The following is a 15462-nucleotide window of genomic DNA, read 5'->3' on the forward strand; positions in this document are numbered from 1 at the left end:
GCGCTCTGGGTTAAACCACAGAGCCTAGGACTTGCCGATCAGAAGACCAGCGGTTCGAATCCCTGTGATGGGGTGAGCTCCCGTTCCTCGGTCCCTGCTCCTGCCAACCTAGCAGTTCGAAAGCACGTCTAAGTGCAAGTAGATAAATAGGTACCGCTCTGGTGGGAAGGTAAACAGTGTTTCCGTGCGCTGCTCTGGTTTGCCAGAAGTAGCTTAGTCATGCTGGCCACATGACCCAGAAGCTGTACGCCGGCTCCCTTGGCCAGTAAAGCGAGATGAGCGCCGCAACCCCAGAGTCGGTCACGGCTGGACCTAATGGTCAGGGGTCCCTTTACCTTTCATGTACAGGACAAAGTAATCATGGTGTCCTCTCACTTCTTCTCCAAGAGAGAGTAAAGAAGTATAAAAGTACAGTACAGTGGAAGAGAGATTAGACTAACTTCCGTTCTCACACTTTCCAAGTCTAGAAAGTAAACACTGACATGTGATGTCACAATCACACATCCAGCAACGGAGGAGGGAAATGCTAACAGGAGGCTCCACTTGGATTCCACTACCTGAGATGGCTGCTTCAATCTGCCTCATGGCTGGCCCTAGTCAGGAATGTACCTTCAGCCAGTTTAATCAAGGGACACTGAAGTCTCATGTTATAAGTAAGAGAAGGTGAAAAAATGCCTGTCTCATGTTTTTCCACACCAAGAGTGACCTTTATAAATCTCTGGCATGCTCCCATCCACCCACACTGTTGTCATTTCTCTAAACTAAAAGGGCACAAAACCAATTGCATTGGCCTTTTCTTGTAGGAAAGGTATCCCAGTGTGGAAAGTCTAATGTGTTTTTGAGGCCTGAATATTAAGCCGATGTTTTCACACTTCCATTTCTTAACCTCATCTTTTTTTTATAACCCCCCCCCTAAAAATCTTTAAAATATAACTGTGTTTAGTGTAATTTAACACATTCTCTTCTTAAGTTAACTGGATTAAGTATCAGTGCATCTGAACATATTTATTCATTTCAGGACAAGAATCTCCCTCAGTTCTAGCTCAAATCTAGTGCTGTTGTTTTATTTCTATATTCATATAGCCTGTTTGTGCATATCCACGTATGTTCAAATATTCTCAGAAACTGAAAAATGTAATGAGGATGAGACAATATATTTCAGTATAGAGTGAGAGAAAGGAAACTGAAGGATTCTTTGGCTGTGTGTTTGTGTGTTTATAGCAATTGAAGAGCAACTTTAATTTAGATGGCCTTATTCCAGAAAAGCAGAAGTACAAACATGGAATTGCATCTTTCCCATCTTGTAAATGAAAACAGGCTTTTCATAAGTTACAAGTTGTGACTGTGGTTGTTGCTTGGTTTAGATTTATTTCCTTGCCACATTCATTTCACTTTATCTTTGTTCCAGGACCACAACACATTCTTATCTCAATGACAAACAGGTCGCAAAAGATGCATGTAACAATCCCAAGTGATACTCAGCATGACAATTAAATTCCTCTCCTCTCTTGGTACCTATGCATGCATGAGTACCTGGGGGATTTCTGCATTTCCGTTTGATGGCCTAGCCATTACATGGTGTTTATTTTAGAATGGATGCTTGGAAGCTGCTGATTTTGTCAGCTACATAAAGATTCTACACCTAGTCTAAGCAAACTTAAAACAGAGCAGAGACATGTCTAAACAAAACATGCACGCATCTATGGGAGGGAGGGTGTCTTAAGGTGCATTTTTATAGATATGCAGTATGCCCCTAGACAGGATCTTAAAAAGTAGAGACACCACCTTGCCATCAAAGGTCCGTATAGTAAAAGCTATGGTTTTCCCAGTAGTGATGTATGGAAGTGAAAGCTGGACCATAAAGAAGGCTGATCGCCGAAGAATTGATGCTTTTGAATTATGGTGCTGGAGGAGACTCTTGAGAGTCCCATGGACTGCAAGAAGATCAAACCTATCCATTCTGAAGGAAATCAGCCCTGAGTGCTCACTGGAAGGACACATCCTGAAGCTGAGGCTCCAATACTTTGGCCACCTCATGAGAAGAGAAAAGCCTCGCTGGAAAAGCCCCTGACGTTGGGATAGATGGAGGGCACAAGGAGAAGGGGAAGACAGAGGATGAGATGGCTGGACAGTGTTCTTGAAGCTACCAGCATGAGTTTGACCAAACTGCGGGAGGCAGTGAAAGACAGAAGTGCCTGGTGTGCTCTGGTCCATGGGGTCACAAAGAGTCGGACACGACTAAACGACTAAACAACAACAAAGTATGCACCTTAAGACAATCCCCCATGCCCAGTGACTGCGATTATTCTTTAAAAATATGTCAGCTTTGTTTCAAGTTCTCTTAAAGTGGGTGTAGAATTTTTATGCAGCTGACATAATGTGTTTCTAGGGTGGTCCTACTCTGTGGCGGATAGTCTTCTATACAGGATTCTAAACATACTGATTATTCCCAACCATAGTTTTGTTTTGTTTTTAAAAAAGTTGCTTGGGACACTAATGTTAAGAAGCCTTGTTTCTGCCATGGGGTGACATTGCCATTTAAACTTTGATATTTCATTTTCTTTTCATTTCACTTTTAATTTGTATACTGCCTTTTTATATTACTATGGTTTATAAGGTGCTTTACAAGCTGAAGAAGCAAAAAACCGAAACAAAAAACAGACAGCAGAGCTCATACATGTAAGAACAATCTGATCCAATACAAAACAGTCACAATAACTTTAAAATAAACATCTTATATCAAATAAAACAATATTCAACAATCCGTTAGAATAAAATAGTAATCAGTAAAATTAAATATCAGAAAATATTAATTAAACAGTTTACACTTATCAATCACAATAAATATTTGCTTCTTAAGCTTTGGATTTTATGGGCAATCTTGCTCTAAAAATCAGTACTTGGTGACCTGTTGTGGCCTAGAGGTAAACTGCTTAGACCTTGTAGTGATTAATTAAGAAAAGGGCACAGTGGGGTTTATATAAGTTGTGTGTGCATGTGTGTGACTCACTTTAGTGTTTGGCAACTGCAGGCAGAAGATGAGCACGTACAAACAGTTTGAGTTGCAGCAGGAGGGCTTGGAAACTTTCTGCGCAGTGGGCTAGGGATCTCAAGCTGTTACAGGAAATTGCTAATTATGGTTTAAATAATCCTTCATTGTGTGCTGCGATGGTCTAGGGCCACGTGGCACTAATCATTTTGCCAGGTTCTTTTCATGTTTGAAGATGCCAGTTTGGTGCCTGCATGAAAGTGCAGCATGTTGTGTGTTGGATGCCTGGCTTTTGGTGTGGCCTTGTTTCCTACATAGTCAATGTTACTTGCTTAATTCTGCTAAACATGTTTTGGGCAACTAGTGAAAATGACTGTCTAAATGTTTATTCTTGCTACTTGTGTGCTCTCCTTGCTCCGCCTAGTAACACGACCTAGTTATTTGCTTGACTGCATTAAGGAGAGCTACATATTTTTTTTTACCATTCTCTTTGATGTTGGGGTTGGGGAACATCAAGGGTTGGCATGTTTGGGCATCTTTTTTTAAAAATAAATTTTATTTTCAATGCAAAATTACAACAGAAATTACAAACATTGAATCCAAAATAAAACTATACAAACAAGAAAGAAAAACAGAACACAAAAAAACAAAAAAGCACACATCTTACAAATAAAACCATACCTTCATTCTAATCTAGTTATCACATACATATACACATATTGACTTCCTTCCTTTGTTCTAAGACCTCAAAAATTTTACTCTTTCTAAATTGTTGTGTCTAATGTAGATTACTTCTATCTTTATACTTTTTACACCATTTTTCTTTTTCTTTAACTCTGCAAAGCATCATTCATTACATACCGAGATGCTTACTCCAGAACAATGTTTTTTCATATACTCTTTAGCACATCCCCATTATTTTAATAATTTCTGGTCCGACTGACCCCTTATGAATGCTGTGAGTCTTGCCAGATTTATATATTCACAAAATTTAATTTGCCATTCTTACAAATTTGCCATTCTTACAGGCCCAACTTGCAGTGTACATTTAAAGCAGTATAATACTACTTTTAATATAATACTACTTTTAAGTAGTATTATAAGGGACGTGGGTGGCGCTGTGAGTTAAACCACAGAGCCTAGGACTTGCCGATCAGAAGGTCGGTGGTTCAAATCCCCATGACAGGGTGAGCTCCTGTTGCTCAGTCCCTGCTCCTGCCAACCTAGCAGTTCGAAAGCACGTCTAAGTGCAAGTAGATAAATAGATACCGCTCCGGTGGGAAGGTAAACGCCGTTTCCGTGCGCTGCTCTGGTTCGCCAGAAGCAGCTTAGTCATGCTGGCCACATGACCCGGAAGCTGTACGCCGGCTCCCTCGGCCAATAAAGCGAGATGAGCGCCGCAACCCCAGAGCCAGTCACGACAGGACCTAATGGTCAGGGGTCCTTTTACCTTTACCTAATACTACTTTAAAACAGACATAAATCTATTGTTTGACTGGCTTAATGAACAAACCTGTTAACATGACAAAAGGTGCTGATGGGCCACTAGGGAGAGGAATTATTTAGCCTGGAGAGTGAGATGTTACCAAGGTAATAGGGTTTGTGTTTAAGGGGACAGGAAAAGGGAGTTTTGAAGGGAAAAGAAGAGCTGAGAACCATCTTGTGAGGGGGCTGGCTGCAGGCTGCTTCTGCTACCTCTTGAAATGATGATGCCATAAGATCTGAATTCCCTCCGTTAAGGCTGAAGGTGTAAGTAGGTGAATAAACCGTATTTATTAAAGCACAACAGTCTCCGCTGTGTCTTCCTTTCTCCAAAGGGACACAGACCCTGTGTGGGTGCCTGGGACCCCATGGGCTCTTGCTACTGCTGGGCAGAGAGAGGGGCAGGCACCTGACTTTTGTAACAGTATCCTGGGAACTAGTTTGTTAAAGGTGCTGAGAGCTTGTTGTTGTTTAGTCGTTTAGTCGTGTCCGACTCTTCGTAACCCCATGGACCAGAGCACGCCAGGCACTCCTGTCTTCCACTGCCTCCCGCAGTTTGGTCAGACTCATGTTTGTAGCTTCGAGAACACTGTCCAACCATCTCGTCCTCTGCCGTCCCCTTCTTCTTGTGCCCTCAATCTTTCCCAACATCAGGGTCTTTTCCAGGGAGTCATCTCTTGTCATGAGGTGGCCAAAGTATTGGAGCCTCAGCTTCACGATCTGTCCTTCCAGTGAGCACTTAGGGCTGATTTCCTTCAGAATGGATAGGTTTGATCTTCTTGCAGTCCATGGGACTCTCAAGAGTCTCCTCCAGCACCATAATACAAAAGCATCAATTCTTCGGCGATCAGCCTTCTTTATGGTCCAGCTCTCACTTCCATACATCACTACTGGGAAAGCCATGGCTTTAACTATACGGACCTTTGTTGGCACAGCTGAGAGCTGTGCTGGGGCAACTCACCCTGGTGGAAAGGGTATGAATAATAATAATAATACTGCTTTCCCCCCTCACAGAGCAACAATTCCCAGAGTTACCTGGAAAAAGGGATTGACTGCTAAGCCGCTCTGAGAATTGCATCTGTGAGGGGAATGTTCTCCTTCGTTGTGCTGATTACTAATTTGCCTACCATATTTCATGATGATATATTCCTTTCCCATAATGGAAAGTCCTATGTAAAAGAATAATGGAGCATCTTACGTTACAGCGCAGAATGTTTCCAATGCATATCCTGTCACTTGGAGGCTGCTGTCGAAAAAGTGATGAGCTGCCTGGCTAATGCATCTTGGGCAAAAACTGAAAATCGTTGTGAATTCCTTAGTGACTGATAACATAGCTCGTAAGAGAGCAAGTCCACTAAGCAGTTGGTATATGACTGACTGCTTTCCACAAACTATCTCTTTGCGATTTGTGGCGTAGGCTCTAATCCATTACAGTAAAACAGCAATTGCTTTCATTTTGTATCTCCTAAAGATTAATAGCTGAAGCCTTGCCAGTGAGTCATATGGTTACCTGTATCCTGGGTAACCCCTCTCTGTTTAGCTAGTCTAAGTCTGATTGAAAGGGGATTATGAAAGGAAATAAATTTATATAGGCTCTCTGCAAGGATGTGGGTGTGGGTGCTTTCTATTTATATTGCACACAAAGAGAGGGTTATGCACAAACGTAAACACAAGCCATGGATTTGGGAGGGAGCAAATGCTGTTTGGACTCATTCCACATCGAAGGCAGGGCCATCCAGTTCCCGGGAGACCAGTTTAAAGGAATCCAAAGCAGAGGGGATCACAAGATGAGAGTTGGGCATGATGCATTTGGCAGTAAAAAAAAAAAAAAAGGAATATAGACCAAGGTAAGAAAGCTGTACATGGCCAGGAAGGTAGGCTAGCATGTTGTATCTCTCCTTTCACTCGTTTATTCTGAAATGCACAGCCACATTGCAACAGCACTTCAGAGCAGCAATGCAAAACAACAGCATAACCATACACAAAGAAATGCTGTGATAGGTAAACATCATAGTTCTAAAAACTCATGTCAGAGCAGCATAGCAGTGAATGGAATAGCAGCAATTAGAACATTGGCTTGGGTTTCCAAATGCCTGCCTATGTAAAAAAAAACCAAACACATTGAGGAGGAGGAGGAGGAGGAGGAGGAGGAGGAGGAAAATAAATTGGTAAACAACTCTGATTAGGGAATAGCATCAGGAAGGATATGAAGTAAACCCTGCCCCTTATTCCTGTCAAGCTAACTTCAGGAAAAGATTGGAGTTGTAGCAAGGCTTCCTCCAAAGATTTTGATGAACAGTGGAGAGGTTTTCATAAGGTTAAGGTAAAGGTAAAGGGACCCCTGACCTTTAGATCCAGTCGTGGCTGACTCTTTGGTTGCGGCACTCATCTCGCTTTACTGGCCAAGGGAGCCGGTGTACAGCTTCCAGGTCATGTGGCTAACATGACTAAGCCACTTCTGGTGGACCAGAGCAGCACACGGAAACACCGTTTACCTTCCCACCGGAGCGGTACCTATTTATCTACTTGCACTTTGATGTGCTTTCAAACTGCTAGGTTGGCAGGAGCAGGGATCGAGCAACGGGAGCTCACCCTGTCGCAGGGATTCAAACTGCTGACCTTCTGATTGGCAAGTCCTGTGCTCTGTGGTGTAACCCACAGTGCCACCCACATCCCTTTTTTTCATAAGGTACCTTGGCCAAATCTATGTAGGGCTGGAGGGCTTATTATCTATCAAACTGGGGCTGCAGACAGGGTGGGTTTTTGGAAAACTCCACTGGCTCAAAGAGCCTTCCATCAGCGCAAAGAACATCAGTGGATGAAACCCTTTGAGTTGTGAATGTATCTTTTGCAGAAAGTCTCATTGCATTGTGGGTTTTGTAGTGAAGCTTTTTGTTTCCAGTTCCAGTGGGAGGTTTACCCAGTAGGAGACCAGGAGCAGTGAATGTGACTTGGAAAGCTTTTCATTGTTTCTAAACAAGGCAATTAAAAACCTTTCATTTGGCATTAAGAGTTGGCATGTCCAACTGTGTGTCAACTTACAGCATTTGACGGTTTGTCTCTTAGATTTTGAAAGAGAGTAAACGTCTGGTACTCGGAAGAAGGGAATGCTCTGTTCTTTCCCCATTGCTGTTAGCTCCCAAATGACTCCTGTTATATGCAGTATTGGAAAATTCTTATCTAAGGGCTCATTCACACTGGAGTTGAATTTGGATTTGAAGCTACCATTGTCACTCTCTCATTTTTGTGGTGGTGTCCACACAATATCTAGTGGCAGCCCTCACTTTACCCACACATAATTAATATTCTCCCCTATCTACAGATAATCAGATACGGGAAGAAAATTCAGTATAAAATCACATGCTATCTGACTATGGACATACTGAAGCACATTGAGCGGGCAGGTTGGGGTTTTGTGTTTTGATTTTGACATGTAGTGACATCTTGTTTCGAAAAAACAGAGGAAAGAATGCAGCCTGTCTTTTTTCCACCAGTTGCTGCTAAAGGCACATTTGCAATACTTTTTATTTTTTAAAACAGTTACCGGTATTTTTCACAGAACTGCTCTTGCACAAAACTACTGCATTAAAAATAGAAATTGAGATTGCAGGTACAACAGGCAGGAAAGGAAAACGCATGGAAAGGAAGCAGCAGCTTCATGCAAGTGACTCCAAATTCCTGGCTTAGAGTGGTCCACACTTTATTATCATTTTTGACCACTCTCTTGTGCAAAATAATGTCAAAAAAATGTATGATTTTTTTTTTAAAAAAATAACATGTTTTGGGGTTGACAAATATACCTGCACATCTGTGCAATGGACTTCAGGTTTCCTAGTTTGGACATACTTTTTTCAAATGATATTTTCACTGCATTCCTGCATTGGATGGGATGACCCTTGGGATCTCTTCATCTCTACAGTTCTATGATTCTATACTATTCTGTGCAAATCTGTAACTTGTGTTAGAAAAAAGGGATATATCACAAAGGTAAACAAATATTCACTTACAGTGATACCTCTGGTTATGAACTTAATTCGTTCCGGAGGTCCGTTCTTAACCTGAAACCATTCTTAACCTGAGGTACCACTTTAGCTAATGGGGCCTCCTGTTGCCGCCACACCTTCGCCACACGATTTCTGTTCTCATCCTGAGGTAAAGTTCTTAACCCAAGGTACTACTTCCGGGTTAGCGGAGTCTGTAACCCAAAGTGTTTGTAACCCAAGGTGTTTGTAACCTGAGGTACCACTGTACATGCGCACAACAGCCCTCATGTTTCCAGAAATTATGGTGGGTACTAATTGAGGGGAAGGGCCTACATCCCACAGCTCAAATACATCCCATCAAGCACTTGCCACTTGGTTGGATGGGAAACTTTGAGATAGATTTATGAAGCATTAAACTGGAAGTGCTCACAAATCGTGTCCTCCCTAAAAGAGGGCACATGTTGCGGTGAGACCTGGAGACTGACCTCCTGGTTGTGGGTGGGTCTATTGGATAGCCACAACACCCAATTGGTAGGTCCCTCGTTGCTGGGTGTAATCTGGCCAATGGGTGCAGAGTAAACGGATCCAGAGACCTATATAAACCCATGCACGTGTCCCAGAGCTTCCTCTTTCGGCTCATGCATCGGAACACCCGCCCACTTCTCCCTAATTTTAGGGCATTTTGCGATTGACCTTGCTATGCTGTCATGTGTCATCTGTCGTTGGGACAGGGGCATGGCAGGAATTTTCCCACTTGGCTGATTGGCTGTTGCCATTTGGTTTTCGCCTGCCGTGTAGCAAACCCTCACAACTTGTAAGGTTGCAAATAGGCACTGGTTCATGTGATAGGGATGGGAGAACGGTCTCGCCATCCCTATGTGAAGGGTATTCCGTTAAAGGAATCCAAGGACTAAACATGGTTTGGTCAACCCCCGAAAGGGGCTTGTGCCCATGCCTGTGTCCAGGGGAGCATCTGGGGAGTGAACAGAGTCTGTTCCCAGGCTTTTCACTTGCCTCAGGTGTTCACCCTTGGCTGACCTATGCTGGAGCCCTGGGTCAGCGCTACCTGCAAGGGTGTAGGGAGCTAGTCGAACCAGAGGCTACGCAACCACTCACTTTTCTGTAATCAATAAAGTTGTGGCCTAAATTCTGCCAAAAACCAAAACTAAAATTTCAGTCAAATGCATCTTTATTTAAGGGGGGGGGGGTGTCTCTGGGTCTGAACATGCAAATACACACAGGGAAACAGGAATCCAGGTGCACATGAAAGCCTTAGTGTGGAAGAAAAGGCCTAAATGGTGAGCTATTGAGCATGATGCTCTATTCCTTCCCTATGAGCAACAGCTATCTCTTCCAGCCAGACTAAAGTCCCCTATTGGCTCTGCTGACTCTAGCATTCAGCCTATGAAAGGTGCCTCCAACCAGCCAGCAGCTGAATCCCTTAATACTAACAGTGACACTGAGAAAAATGCAAATTGAAGCTGTTTACACCCTATTCTTTAAAAGCACATTCTTTCCCTCCAAAGAATTCCAGTTGATGGGGATTCCAACTCTGTGAAGGGTAGACTGCAGGGCCCGGAATTCTTTGAGGGAATAAATGTTTGCTTCAAACGTTCTTTAAAGGTATTGTGTGTATGAAGCCCCAGTAGCACAAAACCCCTCTGGCGAAAAGGAACTATTGCTCAAAATTACATATACAGCAGTTAATTACCTCCTAAATTCACATTATCACAGCCTCTTTAATAGCCCCTGGCAAGAAGTTTTTAAAAAGACAGTTTTTTGTAATGAAGAGGATACATAAAACTTACGGCACGTGACCATGATTGTTATTTTTATAGAAATATAAAATACACTGAGATGTTATACATCAGTGATCATCACCAAACTAACATCTCACTATAAAATTTATATGCATTTGGCATATCATGGTTTATTTCATTTGTCTTTATTTTTGTTTCGTTTAGCTAAAAACTTAAAAGCCTTCAGCAAAATGAAATGCTTCAATAAAGTGTTTCCATTACTGAATGGAATGAAATCTGCAGTGATGACAACGGCCTTTGTCTTGGTTTGATAGGTCTGTTTGCCCTTCTTGGGCACATGGTTTTGCAGGCAGGCCCCAGGCCTCCCCTGAAAACCGGCCTATTGCAGAGGGCATTCCCTGGGCGTGGGACCATCTGACCAGTAGCAGCGCATGATCCTGTGCCCAGGGCAAGGTTGAATAACTGGCCTTCTGAGCCTTTTGGCCTCTTGTATGCTGCGCCGGTTGTCCCACCCACCCTCCCTCAGATTAAGGTTATTTGCCGATGGTACAACCTTGCTATGGACATTGTTGGTCGCCGGATTGAGGGATTGCAACACACAACACAAGCAACATGAAGACCAGTATACTAGATAGCACTGCAATGCTTATTGCATAATATACATAATTTAGTGCAACAAAAACAAAAACAAAATGTGTACACTTGTAAATTCTCCAATATATTTGAAATCAAATGAACACACGTCTGACAATCTTTGAAAGTCTGTAGAAGTATAATAAGTCTATAGTTAAAACAAAGTAATAGATGCTATCCTGTGGGCTAAGCGGTAAAACTTTTTAGGCATTCATGGTGCCAAAGTAGTGAGTGAATAACAACATAGGACAGTGATCCCGAATAATCTTACTGTTTTGCTGGACTCTTCTTCAGCACAACCCATAGATTAGAAAAATGCACAAGGAGCAGTGGTCATAAGGATATGACCATATCCATGTTACATTACTTTGTTTCAACTATAGACTTATTATACTTCTACAGACTTTCAAAGATTGACAGACATGTGTTCATTTGATTTCAAATATATTAGAGAATTTACAACTGTACACGTTTTGTTTCTGTTTTGTTGTACTAAATTATGTATATTATGCAATAAGAATTGCAGTGCTATCTAGTATACTGGTCATCATGTTGCTTGTGTTGTTTGTTGTGTCAAGTTTGCAGCACAGCGGTTTGTTGTTCTGGATTGAGGGATTGGGCAATAATTTTTCCCATCTGGCAAATTAGCATCGCCATTTGGGTTTTCGCATACCTCATAGCAATCATCACAACTTTGTAAGGTGCATAGACATTGGGTAAGCCTAGTCTTGGTCGGTTGCAGCCTCTGCCTGCCCCACCACGGGTAAGGGTATCATGTTAAAAGGATCCAGGAGGAGTAGCTCCTGTCCAATGCCCAGATGGGGGCTAGGACCATACCACTCCTCCCATGGGGACCGCCTAGGGGATGCCCCAATATAATGTAGGTCATAGTCCCCCCCCCACTGGTTTCACCTTTAGAAAGACTCCCAGTGGACAGGTGGGAGTGACATATACAGTTACTTACCTCAATGCTTATGGCCAAACCTTCACATCTGTAACCAATAAAGTTGTGGCCTTATTTGATCCCAAACTAATATACCGTGTATTGTCTAGTTATTTGCCCAATAGGGTACAGAGTGGTCATGGGGCCTCACCACACAACATATTGCCTGCAAAAGATACATTGCTTTTTTCCTACCGTATTAACTCTGCTGTCCTCATCCTGTTCTGAGACATCTCTCGGGATGATTTCAAATGGTTTTCTGACTCTGGAGACTTACTGATTATTCTCTTGACAGTGCAAGGCTTTATGTAGCTTTCACACAAGGGGAAAAAACAATTTCCCCCGTTAATAAGCTTTTTGAGAAGGGGCATTGTGTCTCCTCCATGGGGACATCATGTGTACTGACTCTACCTTGGTATATGTGTGCTTGCTTAGGGGAACTAGCTGAGCACTTGCAAGCCAGAAATATTTATTGCCAAACCACATGTAACCTTAGCTGCATAGTTCCGCCTGTTTCTTCCCTCCCCCCCCCAACTTACAAGGGCAAGGGCCCCCAGTTTGGATCAGGCACCTATTATATTTGCTAGGTTTTTAACCCTCAGGCCCTGATGTGGCCCCATCCTGGATCCCATTGAAAGGGACCCTTTTTTGCGATGCAAATTGCAGGCAAGACAGGAATCTGGATTGGGACCACTGCAGAGGGGTGTGTAGCTTAAGGCCCCTTTACCAGCAACCCAATGTTAGGGTCCTCATCTGAATCAGGGCCCTACACTGGCCATGTGTGAAATTTAAAAACCTCTGAGCTCAAGAGAAAACTATGCAGTTAAAGTGTGTAGCCTGGCTGTCAGAATGCCAAGCAATATGAGCACCTGTAAAGATGGTGGCCAGATGGCAGACAGGACTGGGCTCCTGCACTTTTAGTAGTGCATTTCGGCAAGGCATCGTTTGCGTGACAAGCTATACCTGCTGCAAGTGATACTTGCTGAAATTCTTTCTTCTACACATGCATTAATGGGATTGGGAACCTGTAATCATCTGCAACTAGCCACCCTACTCGCAAGCCAGACAGACTTTAAGTGGAGCTCCATACAGAAGTCAGCCATTTCTTCCACATCCTCAAAACTGTATATAATCATTTGCTTTTAAGGAAAGAAGTACATATACCTTAATTATTTTTTTAAGAAAAGAAAAGAAAAAAACTACTGTGAAATGTCTCTTTGCCTTTAAATTACACTGGGGTACTTGCTATCAGTAGACCATTTTAGTACCTGGAGTATCTGTTTGCCAACTTTCCTCCTCCTCCTCCTCCTCTTCCTCCTTTTGTTTATAATTTTAATTAAATTTTCTGTTTTGCAATTTAAAGTATTCCTTTTCACATCCTTCAAATATCAGTGACTTCCCATTTTCTCTTTCCATGGTTCATTTTACATATCATAAATCCCTGCATATTTTACAGAAACTATACCATTCAGTAGTCCATTATTACATCCATCATAACTTAATTACACTGTTGAATTTACCTTAATGTTGCTGGCGTTTTCAGCTGTACACAGTTATTTCCTATAAATTCAACAAACATTTTCCAGTCTTCTCTAAATGTATATTCTTCTTGTTCTTTTATTCTATATGTTAAGTCTGCAAGCTGCACATATTCTGTCAGCTTAAGTTGCCATTCTTCTTTGGTTGGGACCTCGCTCACTTTCCAATTTTGGCTTAACAAAACACGGGCCGCAGTAGTGGTACACATAAATAACCTTTTTTGACACCTGGGAATTTCAGTCTGAATTATCCCCAACAGAAAGGACTTGGGGGGAGGGTGTGTTGGAAAGTACTTTTAAACATTTTTTTCAATTCATTATGGATCATTTCCCAGTACTCTTTTACCCTTTTACAAGTCCACCACATTTGAAAGAACGTTCCCTCTACCTCTTTGCATCTCCAGCACTTATCTGATTCAGTCTTATACATCTTAGCAAGCCTTGTTGTTGTTTAGTCGTTTAGTCGTGTCCGACTCTTCGTGACCCCATGGACCAGAGCACACCAGGCACTCCTGTCTTCCACTGCCTCCTGCAGTTTGGTCAAACTCATGCTGGTAGCTTCGAGAACACTGCCCAACCATCTCGTCCTCTGTCGTCCCCTTCTCCTTGTGCCCTCCATCTTTCCCAGCATCAGGGTCTTTTCCAGGGAGTCTTCTCTTCTCATGAGGTGGCCAAAGTATTGGAGCCTCAGCTTCAGGATCTGTCCTTCCAGTGAGCACTCAGGGCTGATTTCCTTCAGAATGGAGAGGTTTGATCTTCTTGCAGTCTGTGGGACTCTCAAGAGTCTCCTCCAGCACCATAATTCAAAAGCATCAATTCTTTGGCGATCAGCCTTCTTTGTGGTCCAGCTCTCACTTCCATACATCACTACTGGGAAAACCATGGCTTTAACTACATGGACCTTTGTTGGCAAGGTGATGTCTCTGCTTTTTAAGATGCTGTCAAGGTTTGCCATCGCCTTTCTCCCAAGGAGCAGGCGTCTTTTAATTTTGTGACTGCTGTCACCATCTGCAGTGATCATGGAGCCTCTGAGTTAAATACTTTGCTTGCTGCTTCTCTGCCCACATGTTGCTTTTCAATTCAGTGTGGCCATTTTGCACACCCATGGCTACTGTCCACCTCAGTCAGAGAGAGAGGCTGTGCCTACAGCATCCTGTATGTGCTCACTGCTCTTAAGAAGGAGGCTGTACTCACCAGATTCTTGCTTCTACCTGCCTCCATGAAAGAGAAAGAGTTGTGTGACCACCACTTGTCTGACCAATGTGCTCCCAAACTGCCCACTTGAAGGAGAGACTCTGGCCATTGTGACCTCATGCTGATGCTTCGTATCTGAAGAAAAGTGACTAGCCATTGTGACCTCATGTTGATGCTTCGTATCTGAAGAAAAGTGACTGGCCATTGTGACCTCATTCTGATGCTACTTCATTGAAGGAGAGTGAAATTGCCCAGTATACCCTTTCATAGGTGCTGTCCCCTTAAAGCTGGGAAGAGACTGCCATGTCCACGCTGACAACAAATACAAGTGTTCTTGTATCCCAGACCAGACAGGGTGTTTTAAAACTCTGTTTCTTGCTCTTCCATTGTCTCAAATTTAAGTTGTCCCATTCTCAGGCACTGTAAAGGTGCCAGTTAATTGCTCTGCTGGTCCAAAAGATCCAGCAGAAAAGAAGAGGACATATCCCAAGGGTACTTTGTGTCTTTTTTTTTTTAAAAAATGTTTTTTATTAAAAGAATTTCCACAAGTAACAAAGTTTTTAAAGTCATATTAAGTGAGGAGAATGGTCCTATTTTCTTGTTGTTTCCCTCAAGTCGTTCATGTCTAACTTTTGTCCGTAAAGAGATCTAGGCACATGGTGGAGAATAATGCATTCCTTTGCCCTCTTGGTTAATGCATGCTGATAAATCTACCACACATTAACTTGCCTGACCCCTTTTTTGAACCAATTAATTATATTGTCCTTCACAAAACCCAGGAGGAGCAAGTTCCACCTCTCTTCACATGGCCTCTAGGCTTTGAACATGTTTTTTGCTTCCTTTCCACCTTCTTCCTAATTTGTATGTCCTGTCATTTGTAACATCTGTCTCTATATGAAAAGAATCTGAATTTTCCCTCTTCAGGTGAAAGAAATTATGA

At 42.6% G+C, this 15462-nt stretch overlaps 1 protein-coding gene and 1 long non-coding RNA gene across 4 annotated transcripts in view; one reads left to right on the plus strand and one right to left on the minus strand.

Moving 5' to 3' along the window:
- The window catches only part of LOC310759588, a 283329-nt gene extending 268645 nt beyond the window's left edge, over positions 1-14684 (minus strand). The window contains exon 1 of the long non-coding RNA XR_014546434.1: positions 14603-14684. This is a non-coding gene — a long non-coding RNA (uncharacterized lncRNA). The remainder of the gene's footprint in view (positions 1-14602) is intronic.
- The window catches only part of PLCB1 (phospholipase C beta 1), a 466407-nt gene that overhangs the window by 412017 nt on the left and 38928 nt on the right, over positions 1-15462 (plus strand). The window lies entirely within an intron of this gene.

This window comes from Podarcis filfolensis (genome assembly GCF_964270895.1).
Source record: "Podarcis filfolensis genome assembly, chromosome: 3".
Lineage (NCBI taxonomy): Eukaryota > Metazoa > Chordata > Lepidosauria > Squamata > Lacertidae > Podarcis > Podarcis filfolensis.